The sequence below is a fragment of the Suncus etruscus genome, chromosome 8 (assembly GCF_024139225.1).
Source record: "Suncus etruscus isolate mSunEtr1 chromosome 8, mSunEtr1.pri.cur, whole genome shotgun sequence".
Taxonomy (NCBI): domain Eukaryota; kingdom Metazoa; phylum Chordata; class Mammalia; order Eulipotyphla; family Soricidae; genus Suncus; species Suncus etruscus.
The window spans coordinates 20,455,935-20,474,632 of record NC_064855.1 but is presented as its reverse complement, the minus strand read 5'-3'; the positions used below and the strand labels follow the sequence as shown (position 1 = coordinate 20,474,632).

Sequence of the window (18,698 nt, the reverse complement as noted above, 5' to 3'; positions counted from 1 at the left end):
CCTGATTTAGAGTTCAGTGTGTGCCTCCCCTCTCTCTCCAAGCCCCTCATCAATTTTGCTTTCCAAAATCCTGTCCCCCACAGACTTCAGCTGCTTCTCTACAATCTGGCTTATACTTTTCTAAGAGGCCCCAACGCATTTATGCCACAACACATTTTAGTCCAGGCTTGGAGGTGAGTGCAGGAACCTGCGCTCTGCTCATGCCACATTCAGGGGGGCTGTTCAGGGGAGCACCTTGGGCTGCTGAATTGTTTTTCTGTTTCTGTCAGGCGGTCAATTATGTTTCAGAAATGCCTATAGAGAGGATATCCTGAAGGCTAGCGGGGATGGGTAAGGAAGTAGGAAACATGCCTGGTCTCTCGTCAACATGTGCAGAGACCTTCAGCTGGTCACCGCTCCCCATCGCTCCCCATCTTCTGGGGAAAGAATTGGACAGAGTTCACATGATGGAGCATGTTTTTATTTATTTATTTATTTATTTATTTATTTATTTATTTATTTATTTAGCCACACCCAGTGGTGCTGAGGTTTGCTACTGGCTCTACACTTAGAGGTCACTCCTAGCAGGGTTGGGGAGACCTTATGAGATGGAGCCTAGGCCTGCCCCATGCATAGAAAGTACCAAACCACTGTATTATCTCTTTAGCCCTGAGTGTGTTTTTATGAGTGAGAAAGGGAAGGGGCTAGAGGGCCTGCTGAGAGCAGTTTCCAGGGGGAAAAAACCTTCCTCTGGGCAGACTTTGGAGGCATACAGGGACCCAGATGCCACAGAGGGGTGGGTAGGAAGGGGAGAGAAAGAAGCAGCTGCTGTAGGAGCAGGGACAAAGGCCACAGTAGCAGGGGGGAGAGATGGTATCTGTGAGGTGGTTCTGGGGGAGAGTGGAACAGGGGGCGGGGAGTGAGAAGTCAGGTTGGTGGTGGGAGAGGAGAGTTTCTGTGTAGACCAGCTGGGCCCAGGCACACCCAGACTATGTGATTTGATCTGATCACGAGATCAAGGATCCTTTAACCTGTGGGTGCCTGTGTGTACGTGTGTGTCTGTGTGTCCATATATGTGTCTGTTTGTGTTGTGTGCATATGTGTGAGTGTATGGTTTGGCAGAGATCATCAGTGAAGTACTTTGGACTCTGCAGGCCTGCACTATGTCCAGAGACAGGCAAGCTTGTGGACTTCAGGCCCACCCTGCATTCCCATCCAGGGACCCTGTGATTGGCTGTTACCCAGTGTGGAGACAAGAACTTGGATTGATATCAGGACTGGTGCTATTTATTACTGGTGCTAGGGTGTATGAGCAAGAGTTAGGGTGTCAAGTGTTGGAATGAGAATCATCAAATGTTCATACCCTCCTAGTCACCCAACAATATCCCTCCCCCCAAATTCCAGTCTTTCACCCCTTAACTCTCTTTTCTTCCCATGTTGCTGAGTATTCTTGGGTTCTAGGGAGCCCACAATGTCACCTGGAGATCTTGCCAGAGCAATTTTCTTAATCTCATCTTGACATAGATTTTAACATTTTTAAATTTGACTTTATTTTTGTTATAGTTTAGGTAACATGGTCACAATATCATTAAAGTTTTAATATTGGTATGCAAACTTGCTGTATCCTACTTTCCATCATGAGGGTCTCCACACCCTCCACCACTGACCTCGATCACTTCTCATCAAGTCCTCTTGCTCACATTCTCCACTGCTTGGAAATCAGTTTTGTGTTTTAAGCTAAGGGTTAGTCATTGTTTATCCCTTGACACCACATATGAGTGAGATCATCAGGTATTGGTTGTCCGACTCAACTTAACATGATGCCCTACAGTTCCATGTTTGCTGCTGCTACTGCACAATCTCATCTTTTCTTACAGTTGCATAGTTTTTCACTGTGTATATCCTATAGCTTCTTTAGCCATTTAGTTGTAGTTGGCATAGTAGTAGTTGTGTTGCTTTCATACTTTGGCTATGGTAATAAGTGCCGAATGAACAGAGTTTTGCACTTCTTGAATGAATGTTTTTGTGTCTTGGCAGTAGATCTGAGGCTGATGTTTAAAAAATATGGATTACAGGGTATAAAATCACCCCATGCGCTATCTCTCCAACCCCAGGGTAAACAGTCTGAATCAGGGTCATGCATAAAATAATTCAAATCAGGCTGAGAGTAAAACAGGTATAGTCTGGCAGTCTTCAACACCAAGCTGCCTCTTATTTTTATTAAGTACAGAGACCAACCCTGGGTAGGGCAGTAAAGACAGATTGCTTAGGCTATCCTGAACCAGTCCCACTCAAGTTTATAAGTAAGACAATCTCTGTTTTGGGGTAAATCCAATTGTAAACAAACATAAAAAGGAACCTTGTTTTATGTAAAATAAGGTGCAATCTAACAATGGGCCAGGGAACTTACTAAGTAGAGTAGTAGTTGCTGACTTAGGGTTGATCTCTGGCTTGTGTAACCTTCTGAACATCACTGAGTATGGCCTTGGAGGCCTCAAGCATACTAGCAGGGTCTGGGTAATTCTTGGCACTGCAAGGCTTGAACAGATTTTCATCTTTGTGCCCTCAAAATTGAGTATTGCTGGAAGGAGTGCTGGGGCTCCCTGAGCACTTTGGGAGAGGCCCTCTCCCAATCTAGGATCTTCTTTCCCTTGAAAATACCTTCTTCTCAAACAGCTTCAAGGCCAGCACCTGGCAGCTATAGGCTTCTGTAATGAGAGGCCCTGTTTGGGAAGGAGTCCCAGGGTGCTGCTGGACCCCCATCCCTAAAGTACAGGGGTTGCTGAGAGGAATCTGAGGGGTTGCAGTTGCCCTGACGACTCTATCCCATCTGTCCTTCTGGTTCTGAGAATGGGCAGTGAATATTCTTGGACAAATGGCATCAGGGCCAGAAACACTAACAGTTCACCTACTGAGTGCCTCCCTCAGCAGACAGTGCTCTCTCATCCTTGCTGCAAAGATTTGTGTTGGAAGGGCCTAAGAATTGAGGGGTTAGCAGATCCTCTCCAAAAGTTGGGGTTCTAACTTGCCCTCTAGGAGTCTGCAGGGTTGCATGGGAAAGCAAGGACACCTTGCTCAACCCTTCCCATTGGGTACCACTGGCATAGAGACCACCCAGTACAGTTCTGTTCCTGCCACTCCTTTGTGTTTATTCATGCACGGGATTGATTTCCTCACACAATCCTCCCACTGCATGATTTATGTTCATTTATATAAATTGTACAGTGATGTATTTAATGACCTACTTGGAACTCTTTAAGTTCTACAGCATCGATGCAGTTCATTATTTAAACCCCAGATAAATCATGTATGATGGGACAGCAGAATTGCGTGGAAGGATCATGACTTGCTTCTCGGCTTTAGAGAAGCCAGAAGTGCTCATTGCATTGAGTAGGAAAACCAAAATGCACATATGATCACAGAAGTTATTTCTGGCTGGGATGCTATGAGGGTGTACCAAGGCTTTTTGTGTCCTTGCTCAGGACCTTCCACTCTGAAATGACGCCTTGCTTGTTGGCCTACTGTTAGCAGAGCCGGTGAGTTCTTTGTGGCCTGCCAGGCCTCTGGCATGCTGCCATTTCCTCCTTGGAGAAGAGAGCCATGTGTGCTGCCCACAGGACAGAACAGGCCCCAGGCTCTCTAAGCCCTGGCAACCATTGCTTAAAAAACATCCTCTAGTGTGTGAAACTTCCTGCCTCTTCATCTTCCTTCTGTCTTTTCCTTCACCAGATCCCCTCCAGGCAGGAGCAGGGTAAGTTTATAAAGAACCTGGCGTTTCCAACCATTTCCAATTCTGGGATCAGCAGGCACGTGACAAAGAGGTTCATTGCACAGGGTACCACTGAATGTGGCAGGTGCATCATTCATTCAACCCTTCCTCACTCACTCATTCACCCATGCAGCAGGCATTTACCAAGTGCTTCCTACATTCCCAAGGAGCCAAGGAGATATCTGCCTGGGGGAGGGCCTGAAGTCAGCATTGCCAGGAGTAACGAAAGCTCTTTGACAACAGCCTTGCTCAAGCCTTCTGTTCCTCAGCCCTGAAATGTGGACACTAGCTGGACCAATCCTCAAATCAGCACATCGAAGCCAGTGAGGTAGTTAATATAAAAAATCATTAAGAACATGGCTGGCCAATAGAGACGATACAAAATTGTGAGTTGCTACTTGACATAAATTCTGCCCCTGCAACCTGTCAAATAGGGATTTGTAAAAATTGAATCTAAATAATGAGTACAGAAGATGGAAAAAATGTACATACCATAAGCAAGGTACAGATGGAATGCTAAGCTTTTCTTTTTTTATCACTTGAATATTTTGTAATAAATACAAAGCACACAGGACAGATTTAAAAGGCACAGAAAGAAATACAGTGGGGGAGGAAGTCTCCCACCCACGCTGTTCTCAGACACGCAGAGTCCCGCCCCCAGAGACAGTCACTGTTACAGCCCCTTGAATAACCTTCCAGAAAGACTTTGCACATTTAAGTGTGCAGGTGTTTTCTGCACACGGAGTAACAGCATACCAGCACCACGATGGATAGCTTTCTCTTTCCTCTCTTAGCAGTAGAATTTGGATTTAATTCCATGTGCTGGTTCCTGCTCACACCATTATGGCCTGTGGAGGGAGAGTGCTCAGTGCACCCAGCTCTATACAGAGCAGCCTTCAGGTTATTTCTAGTATTTTTTATCACAAAAAATAGCCACAATAAATATACCATATTGAAATATTTCTCTAGACTACGTAGATGTGGCATTGGGATGATAAATATTATGATGTATTATGATGTACTCAGGGTGTATGTGTGTGTTGCTGGGATTGAACCACATATTCCACATGCAAGACACGTATTCTTTTTTTTTTTTTTTTTTGGGCCACACCCGGCGATGCTCAGGGGTTACTCCTGGCTGTCTGCTCAGAAATAGCTCCTGGCAGGTGCGGGGGACCATATGGGACACCGGGATTCAAACCAACCACCTTTGGTCCTGGATCGGCTGCTTGCAAGGCAAACGCCGCTGTGCTATCTCTCCAGGCCCATTCTATTTCTTTTTTATAATTTATTTAAGCACCATGGTTACAAAATTGTCCATGATTGAGTTTTTGAATTTTTTTTTTTTAATTTTGGTTTTTGGGTCACACCTGGCAATGTTCAGGGGTTACTCCTGGCTCTGCTCAGAAATCACTTCTGACAGGCTCAGGGGACCATATGAAATGCCGGGATTCGAACCACCGACCTTCTGCATGCAAGGAAAATGCCTTACTCCATGCTATCTCTCCGGCCCCCATGATTGAATTTTTGTCATAGAATGTACACCACCCTTTACCAGTGCACAATTCCTGACACCAATGTCTCCAGTTTCCCTCCCTCCGCCCCCCAGCTGTTTCTGGGGCAGGCATTTTACCTCTCGTTCTTTCTCTCTCTCTCTTTCTCTTTCCTTTTTGACATTGTGGTTTACACTATTGTTAAAGAAAGGATACCATGCATATTACTTCATTCCCTTTCAGCACCCAGTTCTTGTCCAGAGTGATCAGTTCCAACTGTTATTGTCATAGTGGTCCCTTCTCTGCCCTAACTATATTCACTACTCTTTGTGGCAAGCTTCCTACCATAGACTGGTTCTCCTGGCCCAAATTTCTATCATCTCTCTGGATTTTATTCTATACTATCTTTTATGTTTTTTATATCCCCAAAATAACTGATATAATTCTATTTCTATTCCTCTCCCTCTGATTCATTTTACTCAGCCTAATACTCTCCATATCCATTCAGCAAGGCATTTATTCTACCACTGAGTCACATCCCCAGCAGGCCCTGGCATTTGTGATTTTTTTAGGTCACACCTGGTGATGCTGATGGGGAAAGCTAGACTTGACTTGGTACTGGAGCAATTCTAGCAGTATTGGGGGGGACTGAAAGGCTGAAGATAGAGCCTGGACCCCAATGTATTACACCAGACCCTCACATCTTTGAACTAGCACTGCCTTTTAACATTTTAGAGCTATTGGGGCCAGGGCAGTGGCGTGAGCGGTAGGGCATTTGCCTTGCATGAGCTGACCTAGTACGGACCATGGTTTGATCCCCCGGCATCCCATATGGTCCCCCAAGCCACAAGCGATTTCTGAGCAAATAGCCAGGAGTAACCCCTGAGCATCACCAGGTGTGGCCCCCAAACGAACAAAAAACAATATAGCTGTTATCTAATCAGATCTGGGACCACCTTAGTTTCCACCAACAGTGTGAGAGGGTGCTGAGCTTTTGTATCTTTGAGATTGAGTATCTTTTCCTCTTTTGGCTTTATTTTTATTGTTTTTAAATAAATTGTTTTGACAGAGAAGCTAGTTTTATTTTTTTTTCATTGCCTTGAAGTTCTGTATGAATCAGTCCATTGTTGACAGGATATTATTAGCACTGTCCTAAGATGTCATAGTAAGATGGATCTTCGGCTATGAATATGTTTTTTTCCCTTACAGGAAGAGGGTTCTGTAGAACTACAGAGTTTGGCAATTTCTAGATCATTCTGTGAGTCATTAGGATTTTCTGCTCTAACAACCCCCTTGTCTATTACCAGATCTTCTTTCCTGGTCCATCTGTAGAGTGAACTGTATTTCTGGTTCACCATCCCTGATGTGTGTATGTGTGTTTGCATGTGTGTGTATGTGTATGTGTGTGTGTGTATACAGAGTGTGGTATGAATGTAGGACAGGTTGCTCAAGAGCCTGAGTGCAAGACTCATGCCATGTGAGGAGTCAAGAGTAGGAGGAGAAGGGGAGAAGCCAGGGCTGACTCTTGCTACCACATTGTAGATTTTGTCTCACTCAGGCATTCCAAAATATGATCTTCTGGGTCAGTGTAGAGTGCAGGGAGAAATGCAAAAAAACCCAACCACTTTGACAATTTATTAGCTTGACATAACTTTTAAATATGATATTTGCCAGTGGGCAGCCATTTGTAATCATGTCCTGGGCCCTAACCATCCTCTGAGTGTCCCCAGTAGTAAGAGAGCATGCTGTCACTTACCACCTCTTACTTTGATGTGGAGTCATAGACTTCCAATATTATCCTGGGCTTCAGAGTTCTAATGAAGTGCCAGACAATCAGCCTTTACTTGGGACAGTTATTTTCAGACTGTCCCTCTATAGCAAGGGCAGCTGGGTTTGGTTGCTTGTCCCAATTCAGTCTGCTGCTTCTCTTTCCAAATCTTATAGAATCTTTGTCAAACATTTCCATGAAAACCATTTGAATAGCCAACTTTTCATTTCAGTATCAAATCAGATAAAATATTTAGCAAGAGAAAATAAAAGTGGCTTCAAGTTCAGAGACCAGACCAAATTTCACAGCAGTCTATCTTCTGAGGCAGCCCCCCACAATTGCTTTCATAGCAGAGGATCCCGCTCTGAATTTCTCCAGTGCTGTCATCTGGAAGCACAGGCACCAGAGAGTTGGAATGATGCCATCAGAAATATTTATATTGGTGTGGGGTTGTTTGCCGCTTAGCTGGTGCCCTACTTTAATAACACGGTGGCGCACATGGCATTTCTCCCCAAGTAATTATAGAAGCAAGCAGACATTCAAAGGGAGTTGCTTGTTCATTGACATGGGAAACACCACATTGCATATTGAGGATTTTAGAATCATGGTAGTATGGCTTTTTAACCCAGTGTGTGCCATGCTGCTTTCTGGTCATGAGAAAAAGTTCTGCACTCACCTGGGCCTTCCAGGTGATAGATACTGAGGGCCTCATTAGGTGAATCAGGAGAACTTTGTTGCTCAGAGTCTGGAGATGTGTGTGTGTGTGTGTGTGTGTGTGTGTGTGTGTGTGTGTGTGTTTCTCAGCAGGTCTGTCCTCTTCCCTAAGGACACCAGTCACTGCCAGAGCCATAAACCAGTCCAGACATGGTCTCTGAAGGCCCCTGTTGCCGAGAGAGACCCTGGGTACCATGCCCAGAAGGACATAGCAGGTGCAGGCCCAGGACTGACCAGATGAATGCAATCTTGGCCTGCTCATGACAGTCACTGGTTTATCTTGTCCCAGTTTCTTAGGGAGGAGACAGTGTCAACTGTAGAGCTCCTGAGAAACTCTGGCTTAGGATTTTCTCCTACCTTCTCTATTTATTGAGCGCAGTATGGGGTGGAGGTGGGGTAGATGCATGCTCAGCCAGACCCCAGCAGCAGTCTGGTTTCCCTCCACTTAGTACCTTAGGTTCCTTAGGCTTCAATTTTTGTCCCCTTTTAAAGAAAGAATATTGATCTCTAAGTGTCAGGGTTTCTTAAGTCGCTGAGACAACACATGCTGACCATAATTTGCATTGCTTAGAAGCTACTATTTATTGGTGCGGGGGTGTGGGGGTGGGGCTCCCCCTAAAATAGTGCTCAGGGAGCTCCAAAGGTACTGGATACCTCCAGAACTTCATTCAGTAGTGCATAGGTGACCACAAAGTGGTGGGGATTGAACCAGGATCTGTAGTAGGCAAGGCATATGCTTATCCCGGAACTAACTCTCCAGCCCTAGTAGCTGCTATTTTCAGCATTCTATCTGGATAGGATGTTTTTCTTTTGAGAAATGTCATCATGTTTTCTCTCATTATTCCTTAGGACAACAATCAGAGGAAAGAATATGTTTTAGTCTCCAATAGCAGATCAGTATAGTAAGGTATGGAGACTTTTATAACTTAATTTAGAAGTGAAGATTCCTTTTTATTTTGAGAGGATTTTGTTTTTATTTTAACTAAGTTAGATTTTTTCAGATTAAACTTTATTAATTAATTGAAATAAAATTAGCTACAAGAGTATAAATATTTGTTTTAGGAATGGTTATGTCACTAAACCATTAATCTGCCAGTAACCCTCCACCTCAGTCTTTGAGGTCTCCCTCACCCCAGGTGTCTGCAATGCTGTGGTGTAAGGGTTTATCAGTCCATGAGGCCCCCTTACCCCAAGTGACCCTATTTTGGTGGTGAGTGTCTAAGAGCTTATTTATTTATTTATTTATTTATTTATTTATTTATTTATTTATTTGCTTTCTCTTCATATGCTACCTGTGAGTGAGATCACCCAGTATTATCTTTCTCCTTCTCACTATTTTACTTAGCATGACCTCCTCCATTCCTTTCCTTCTTTCTTAGAGCTTAGAGATAACACAGCACAACTTCTCTTTCTACTCATCCCTTGTTGAGCACTTGGGTTGCCTCCAGATCTTGGCGATTGTTAATAGCATTGCCTTGAGCACAGGTGTGTATCTATCTCTTTGAGTGTTTTTGTGTTCTTGGGAGAGATACCTAGGAGTGGAAAATTTTGTAAATACTCTGTCATTTGCAGAGCATGAAACCTTCTTCTATATTTTATTTCCTTGAGAAGTTTGTAAACTCATGAGCATGACTGATGGGCAGTAAAATATGAACTCCTTGGGAGAGAGACTTGGACCATCTTATTCACACCCCTGTGTCCCCAAGTGTTCCAAAATTGTCGGTCAATTGACTGAATGACTTGAAACTAAGCTAGTATGCTAACAGGGTAGCATTAGATTTACAAAGTCACTGCAAATATTACTTTAATGTGGGGGAGAAAAGGGCCCAAGAGATAGTACATTGGGTCAGGTGCTTGCTTGCATGCCGCTGACTTGACTTTGGTCTCTGGCACTGCATATGGTCATTTGGGCACCACCAGAGTAATCCCTGAGCACTACCAAGTATAACCTTCACCCTCTGTCCCTCACCCAAAAAATGGGGAGAGTAGTTCTGGCTTTGAATGGGGTGATCAGACTGTAACACCTTCTGAGAGGTGAGGGTGGAAATAGTCCCAGAAGCAGATACAACAGGGACAAAAGCACTGCCCTTAGTAGTGGCTCCATGAGGAGGACTGTGAGTGCCAGGGTGGGCTGGACATTGAGGTTTTGGGATCTGTAATTGGGGTGACTATACTCCTAGGGGTGTCAAGGAAAGTCCAATTTGATGGGAAATTTACAACGCTTTTTTATCAATGTTTAGTGCCCTTTCACCTTCAGGTGTTCCAGTTTCAAGTTCTAGCATCTGTTTACTCCATAAGAGATAGAATTATAGGGGTCACTTAGTGCCAGATTTGGAAGTGGAGGCCACAGAATCTCTTCTCTGGGGTCTCCCCCTGCAGATGACACAGGCGACTGCTGTGACTCAGCTCCAGTCAATGGCTGTCATGTCATGTGGGGTGGGCTTGGGACTGTGTGGCAGCCTACAATCCAAATGTCCCTTACCTCTCTGGGTTGTAAAACTGACTCAGAAAGATGAAAACAAAACAAAACAAAACAAAAAACCACTCTACTGGAGGGGGGTGTTCTTTTTATGACTGAAACCCAACTACAAACATGTTTGTAATCATGGTACTTAAATAAAGATTAAAAAAAAAAACACTCTACTGGTTGAACAGGACCTGTTTGCTCACTGTTTCTGACCAGAGGCCACATGGCTGCCCCTTTGCCAGTGGGAGCCTGGTTGGAGCTTGAGACAATCAAGATGAGTTCAAGATGAGGGTGAGGTCCAGGAGGATCCAAGCACTCGCAATGAAGGTGGGAGTGTTTGGCTGATGTGAGCTGGGTTCCAGAGCTCCAGAGTTCCCCTTGCACAATGCCTCTTGCTGAGCACAGCTAGGAGTCAGCGAGTTTTGGGGCATGGGAAGTAGCTGGAAAGAGATGTGAGTGGCCACTGGCCCTGTCCCCTGTGTTCCCCCACCCAGTTGGTTGCTTGTTCCCCAACACTCTGTGTGCCACAGAATTCACAGGCAGCAGAACCTCTTAGGTAGGGGACTGGGGGATGCCTCAACTTTCCCCCCAGAGCCAGATTTTACCTGCTTCGTGGTACTTAAAGGCAGTGATGGCTGGTGATGGCCATGTGGGGACCGTTTGCATTTTAAAGTCACCAGAGAAACATTTCACTGCCTAAGAGTGGCCAGAGAAGCATGTGGATGGTTTATTTTTATTCAGGAATGTTTTCATTCACTTATGCACTGTGAAAAAGAAATGAGCAGAGGAACCCAAAGGAAAAGGGCCTTTATGACACAATAGCCTGGGAGTAGCTCATTTAGTGGAGTGGTGGTAGCTCCAAATGGGGTCCTCACACATAGGAACTCCTAAATGGCAGAGGCCAGCTCAAGTGAGGGCCTCAGAGAGAAGAGGGGCCTGGGGTCCAGAAGTGGGTGGAACGCAAAGAAACCTGAGTGGAGGATGTCCAGCTCCAGTGCTAGGAGCAGAGCTGTGGGGTGCCCTGCCCATCAGGAAGCAGAGGAGGGACTGGGATAGGGTGTTGAAGGGGGTGAGCCCCCAAGTCTGGAATAAATTGATTTCAGAAGCTACCAGATTTGGAGGAGGAGAACGAGACCCACATCTGTCTGGCAGGGGCCCAACTTCCAGTGACTGCCTATGTTCTTGCTGGACTGAGTCTATCTTGGGGTCCAGAGAACAACCTGCCTCCAGCCACACTCCAGTTAGACTTTTAAGTGAACACCCCTAGCATCTTGCTCCCCACACCTGGGGGAAGCTCCTTACTAGTCCTTCAACCTAGGCATCCTCTCCAAGTAGCATCTGGCCTCCATCACCACTCCACTATGCTTTCTTTCCTGGATGCACCATCCCTCACCCTTGCTACCCAAAGTCCTGGTCTCACTGCTGTGTGCATCCCCCTTTCCCGCATTTCACTACTATATTTGTACCCCTTTTCTAGGAGAACTTTTATTTTTAATATAACTCGCAGCACTGTTTTGTGAGTCTACTCCAAAAGATCCCAGATAAATTATGCTGTATCAAGGACCGAGACTCATATATTTATATATTTTTTCATCCTCAATTTTATATTTGCTACTGTGATGTATGTTTTACTTCACTGTCAATGGTAGGGTTTCATGCACACAATTGTTCTAATGCCAGATTCACCATCAAGGAGCATAATTCCCTTCACCTTTGTCTCAGGACCCTCAGTCTCTTTCCCCTTTTCCATCATCCCACCAGGCACTCCACATTTTACTGCCCTAGTAAGCTCTTCTCTGTAGACAAGTTTTTAGATTCTGTGGCTTTTGGCCATTTGTTATTCCCTTACTATGAATTTTTATATTCCACATATGAGAGAGATCATTCTGTATCTGTCCTCTGGCTAGAGATTCATATTTTTTTTAGCATGTCTAGAATTCTGAATCAACTCAGATCTGCCCAATACTTAAAAATTATTATGGAGATATTTTATTAGAAAAAGAATTTAAAGAAATAGTTTTAGCCTAGTGCAAATAGTCCTTAATACCAATTTTCTGAGTAAATGAGCAGAACCTTGTTTGGTATAAGCTAATCCAGGGGATTTTCATTTCCCTTTTCCTTCAGTTCAATCAAATGCTGTTTTTTTTTTTTTTTTGACACACTTAAGGCTAGGGGCAGATTCTAAGAGAAAACTCAGAGTTCTGGGGCCCCTCTTCCACTCCCTTTTACTTGCCTTGCTGGTACCTAAAATGACCAAAGCATGGGAGACAGGGAGATGGAAGAGTTTGTTTCTGAGCTGGGTAGAGAGGCTCCTGCCAGATGAATGGTTGATTGGACTGGCCATTGCCTGTGCATGTTCCAGAGGGTGCTGCTTAGGGCCAGAGACTATGGGTCACCAAGGAGAGTCGGGAGGAATTGGGTAAGAAACTAAGTTCATTTTTTTTCAGCCACTCTACTCAGTTAAGCCCATGAAGAGTTTATATTTGATGTGCCCGAGAGAGGGACTGGCATGCCTGTATATGTGAACAGTCGTGTGACTTAGTTTGGGTATTGGAACAAAGGCTCCACCCTGTCACCATCATGGCGTATGCGTATGGGAAGGGGTTTACCACTCCATCTGGGGAGGCGTTGAACATCCCCAAACTAAGCACTAGTTTGTCGAACACTTCACAGTTCTCTAAGTGCTTTCACAACATTATCTCATTTCATGTACCTGCTCTCAATCGAAATTGTTGCAGGGTGTAAGCATATAATTAAAATATCAATTAAACCAGCTTCTGAAATAAACCAGCCTGTGCTAGATAGAGCAGGAATGAAACGGAAACTCTCATCAGCATGATAAAGTGGTAGTCTGGGGCTCACATATGGGCCTCAGCACCTTGCCCTGCTACCCTTGATCCTTTCTCTACCCTAGGGTACCCTTCCTCCATGTTTTAACCCCCCAAATTTCTATAAAAGACAGAGTGGGACTCCCCAATTCTGTTAAAATTTTCTGAACTTCTCTACCTTTAGTTCTGCAGGATTAGCTGCTTTCCCCAAAAGCTCTCACAGAGCAGGTTCCATCCCTTTTCTGTATTCTTTACTCAGCTCCTGAAGTCAGACTGAGGGAGGACCTGGGGGCAGCACTGTGCCAGTAAGAGCCAGTGAGTCTGGGACATGAATGAGATGTGCCCAGGATACCTGGCTCCAGGTGGCATCCTGGTAGGTTGGCACCAGTCAACCCTTGTGTTCTCCTAATGCCTCATCCATTGCCAAACAGCTGGTCTCAGGTGGGAGGATATGACCAGGTCAAGGATGACTCATTCTCCTTGGAGCCTGACTTCCACACAAGTGGGTTTCCAGTGAAAAACTAAATCTCAAGTTTTACAGTGTTTGCTTTAACCAGTGTGCTCTAACCAGGCTTCTCAGTTAAATAAAACAACTTCAGATCCACACAAAATTCCATTTTCTTTTGCAAACAAAAAATACCCAGGAAACAACTTCTCTGAACCTATGTCTGATTCCCAAGGCTACCCTCTCTGCTAAACATAGGATGTGGCCTATATCTTGTGTGTGTGTGTGTGTGTGTGTGTGTGTGTGTGTGTGTGTGTGTGTATGTGTGTAACTGGTGCTATTTAGTGAGATCTGCTGAGGAGATGAATATCTAGGCTCATTTCTCATTGGTGCCTAGCCTGTGGCAGGTTGATGCAGTCAGTAACAGTCACTGAATGATACAGAATCAGTCCAGCTTGCAAGTTTGTTCAAACATGGTGTCAGGACCTCTTCCTACTCATGACCCTTTCCTGCCCGAGAGAGAGATGCAACCCTGGGGAACACTCCCAGGAACTTCTTAGATTCAAGAAGCAGTTGACTTTGAATTACTTTTTTTTTTTGGGTTGTTGCATGTTGAGAAAACTTTTGCCATAACTAAACTATTTTACACTGTACACATTCAGTGATGTGCACCCACAGGATCTCAGCCCCCTAGTTTATGAAACTCGGAGAGGAATAATGCAGGGATTGCTTGATGCAGCTGCTTACCTGTTTGTATGAAACTTTGTAGTAGACTCTCAGTCTTCATGAAAACTTCAGATCCAACCATTTTCACACAGAAGGGATGTCCACCCCGTTGCTTTCAGTAATGGGGTGGTCCCCCACCCCCTTATATTAGTGATAAAGGTTTTGTTGGAGATAATTGTATTTTTAGCATCAATGAACTAGCTAAGCATCACTAGATGGAATCATAAAACCATTAAACACCAAGAGCAGTAATGGGAAACTGTGTCTGGTGGTAATGAAATTAAGTGTCTTTATGAGGTTATTTTATTCCTCTCCTCCTTGGCTCTCTTGCCCTCTTGAGTACATAGTGACTGCCGCTTGTAATTGCTGTTTCACTGAAACGCACAATGCCATCCGTTTCATCTTTTAATTCTATGTATTTCTAGAGCCTCCAGGATCATTAAATCTTCCACCAAGAGAGTGCAGTGGAAGTGGTGGCTGTGGACACTTTCAGAAGTGGTGCAGTTATGTTGGAGAATGAGGACAGCAGAGGAATCTGAGAAGGAATAGAGACCTGCAAAACGTCACAATGATCTCAAAACAATGGCTGTCAGCACTTATGGCTGTCTGTGTAGGTGAGGACTTGGGTGTCTGTGGTTCCACTTATCTTCAAAGTGAACTTCTTACTTTGTGAGCACATTCAGGTAGAAAATTTCCTTTTGCTCTTCGTTATCCACTATCCCGATGAGGAAACTGAAACCCAGGAAGTTTAAGCAACATGATTCCTGCCTCTTTGCTGATGAGAGATTGAAGCTGGATACTTTTTCTATGACAGGTGCCTTCTGGGTGTGGAGCCAATTCACTTGCCCAGTGATCAAAAAGTTCCCCAAATGAGGTCATGGGACCATTACCTTTATAAATTATGAAAATATATTGAATTGATTTTAGTTTAAAGTTAAAATGGGCGAAGGGGAAGTTAAGACAGAGGAGGCACCACTATAACAATAATAGCTGGAAATAATTCCTCTGGACAAAAACTGGAAATTGAAAGGAAGTTAAATGATATGCATGAAACTCTTTCAGTAACAGTATTGACAACAATGGTACCTAAAAAGAAGAGATAGATAGATTGAGAAAGATAGAAGGAAAGTGTCTGCCATAAACGCAGACTGGGATGAAGGTGGGGGTGGGGGACTAGGAAGGTAACTGGGAAATAACTGGGGAAATTGGTATTGAGAAATGAACACTGGTGAAGGAATGGGTGTTGGAACATTGTATAACTCAAACTCAATTATCAACAACTTTTTAGCCCTATATCTCATGGTGATATAATTAAAAAATGTTAAAAATATTTTTATTCAATCATTACTAAGTTACAAAGAGATTAGGTTTCAGGCATACAATGTTCCAACACTGATCCCTTCTCCAGTGTCCACTTCTCTTCACCCTTACACCCTTCTCCCTTACAATCCCCATTTGCCTCCCACCCATGAGTTTGAGTCTATGAGAGGGGATTTATATATGTTTTTGCACTGTGGTTTACAGTATCATTGCTGATAGGGTTTCAAACATAGCATCTTTTTCTCCTGGTTGCATGCTCTGTCCACCATAGTTGTTGCCCTCTCCATGTTTGGTTTGGGAGTTTGGAGGAATATTCCAAGAAGTGGAGTAGCTGGGTTAAATGAAAACTCAATTCCTAAATTATTTTTAAGAAAAGTCTTTCCCAGACTTTTCTGTTTTCCAGAAAGGTTGGACAAAGCTGACATTCCCATCAGCAATGAATGAGACTCCCCTTTCTCCCCTAATCCACACCAGTACTAGCTGTTCTAATAATCTTTCTTTCTTTCTTTCTTTCTTTCTTTCTTTCTTTCTTTCTTTCTTTCTTTCTTTCTTTCTTTCTTTCTTTCTTTCTTTCTTTCTTTCTTTCTTTCTTTCTTTCTTTCTTTCTTTCTCTTTCTTTCTTCTTTCTTTCTTTCTTTCTTTTTCTTTCTTTCTTTCTTTCTTTCTTTCTTTCTTTCTTCTTTCTTTCTTTCTTTTCTTTCTTTCTTTCTTTCTTTCTTTCTTTTCTTCTTTCTTTTCTTCTTTCTTTCTTTCTTTCTTTCTTTTCTTTTCTTTCTTTCTTTCTTTCTTTCTTCTTTTCTTTCTTTCTTTCTTTCTTTCTTTTTTCTTTCTTTCTTCTTTTCTTTCTTTTCTTTCTTTCTTTCTTTTCTTTCTTTCTTTCTTTCTTTCTTTTTTCTTTCTTTCTTTCTTTCTTCTTTCTTTCTTCTTTCTTCTTCTTTCTTTCTTTCTTTCTTTCTTTCTTTCTTTCTTTTCTTTCTTTTCTTCTTTCTTTCTTTCTCTTCTTTTCTTTCTTCTTCCTTCTCCTTCCTTCCTTCCTTCCTTCCTTCCTTCCTTCCTTCCTTCCTTCCTTCCTTCCTTCTTTCTTTCTTTCTTCTTTCTTTCTCTTCTTTTTCTTTTTCTTTCTTCTTTCTTTCTCTTTTTCTTTCTCTTTCTTTCTTTCTTCTTCTTTCTTTCTTTCTTTCTTTCTTTCTTTCTTTCTTTCTTTCTTTCTTTCTTTCTCTTCTTCCTTCTTCCCTCCTTCCTTCTTTCTTTCTTCCCTTCTTCCTCCTTCCTTCCTCCTCTCTCCTTCCTTCCCTTTCTTCTCTTCCTTCCTTCCTTCCTTCCTTCCTTCCTTCCTCTCCTTCCTTCCTCTTTCCTTTCTTCTTTTCTTTCTCTTCTCTTCTCTTTCTTTCTTTCTTTCTTTCTTCTTTCTTTCTTTCTTTCTTTCTTTCTTTCTTTCTTTCTTTCTTTCTTTTCTTTCTTTCTTTCTTTTTCTTTTTCTTTCTTCTTTCTTTTCCTTCTTTTTTCTCTCTTTCTTTTATTTCTTTCTTTCTTTCTTTCTTTCATTCTCTCTCTTTCTTTATTTCTTTTTCCTTTCTTCCTTCCATTCCTTCCTTCCTTCCTTCCTTCCTTCCTTCCTTCCTTCCTTCCTTCCTTCCTTCCTTCCTTCTTCCCTTCCTTCCTTCCTTCCTTCCTTCCTTCCTTCCTTCCTTCCTTCCTTCCTTCCTTCCTTCCTTCCTCCTTCCTTCCTTCCTTCCTTCCTTCCTTCCTTCCTTCCTTCCTTCCTTCCTTCCTTCTTCTTTCTTTCTTTCTTTTCTTTCTTTCTTTCTTTCTTTCTTTCTTTCTTTCTTTCTTTCTTTCTTTCTTTCTTTCTTTCTTTCTTTCTTTCTTTCTTTCTTTCTTTCTTTCTTTTCTTTTTCTTTCCTTCTTCTGATTTTAGGGCCATTTCCAGTTGGATTCAGGGCTTATTCCTGACTTTGCACTCATTGCACTCAGGGATCACTTCCATAGGCTCAGGAGACCATATGGGATGCCAGAATTGAGCCTAGGTAGACTTTATTTTTTATTTTTAATAATTTTTATTGTGACCAAAGTGAATAACAAATCTTTCACAGTAATATTTAAGGTACATAGTGACAATGAATCAGGGCCATTCCTACCACCAGGGTTGTCCTCCCTCCACCCTTTTTCCTAGTATGTATCCTATATCTCCCTCCTTTGCCCCCCCCCCCCCCCGAGTGCTAGTGTAATTATTTCCTTCTGTGTATAGCTTGTTGTAGATAGGGTATTGATTTTGTTGTTGTCGACTATGGGTTTGTTGTTTAAGTCTGATCATTTTTTATTTCCATTCAATGTTCATATGGCTGTTTGGTACCATTCAATTTTATTTTCCCCCTTAATTCATGAAGCAGAACAAGATAATTCAAGTTGTGTGGTTCTGTTGAAAGAAGATAGAAATAAAAGACAAAAAAATTAAGAAAAGAAGAAAAACATAACAAAAATCAACAAACAACAATAAATATTTAAAAAAAAGAAAAAAGGAAGAAAAAATTAAATAAAAAAAGGAAGGCATGGTGGTGTGGCAATTTTTATTTTATTTTAAAAAAAACTTCATTTATTGATTGATTGGTTTTGGGCCATACCCAGCAATGCTCAGGGGTTACTTCTGTCTCTGCATTCAGAAATTGCCCCAGAAGGCTGAGAGACCATATGGGATGCCAAGAATTGAGCTAGGTCCCTCCTGGGTCAGTTGCATGCAAGGCAAATGCCCTACCTCTGTGCTATCTCTCCGCCCCCTGTTTGCTGCTTTATTGAAGATGAACTAATGATATAACTGAGAATCTATTTCAAGATATTAAACTTAATTTTATTGATCTGAAGATCTATTTTTATTCTAATGTCATGATTTTTTATTACTATTACTTTGTAGTAAGTTTGAAGTTGGGGAAAGTGATGCCTCCCATCGTTTTTCTCAGGATTGCTTTAGCTATTGGGATTGGGGCAGGGATTTATTGTTCCATATGAATATCAAGAGAGTTTGACATATTTGTTTAAAAAGTGTCATGGGGTAGTTATAGGGAGTACATTGAATCTATAAAATGCTGTGGTATTGCCATTTTGATAATATTGATCCTTTCAATTAATAAACAGGGGATATATTTTTATTACCTTATGTTCTCTTTTATTTCTTAAAATAGTGTTTTGTAGTAT

At 42.6% G+C, this 18,698-nt stretch overlaps 1 pseudogene; it reads right to left on the bottom strand.

Annotated features, from left to right (window-relative positions):
* Positions 1-14,587: 14,587 nt before the first annotated feature.
* The window catches only part of LOC126015833 (uncharacterized), a 40,616-nt pseudogene continuing 36,505 nt past the window's right edge, over positions 14,588-18,698 (bottom strand).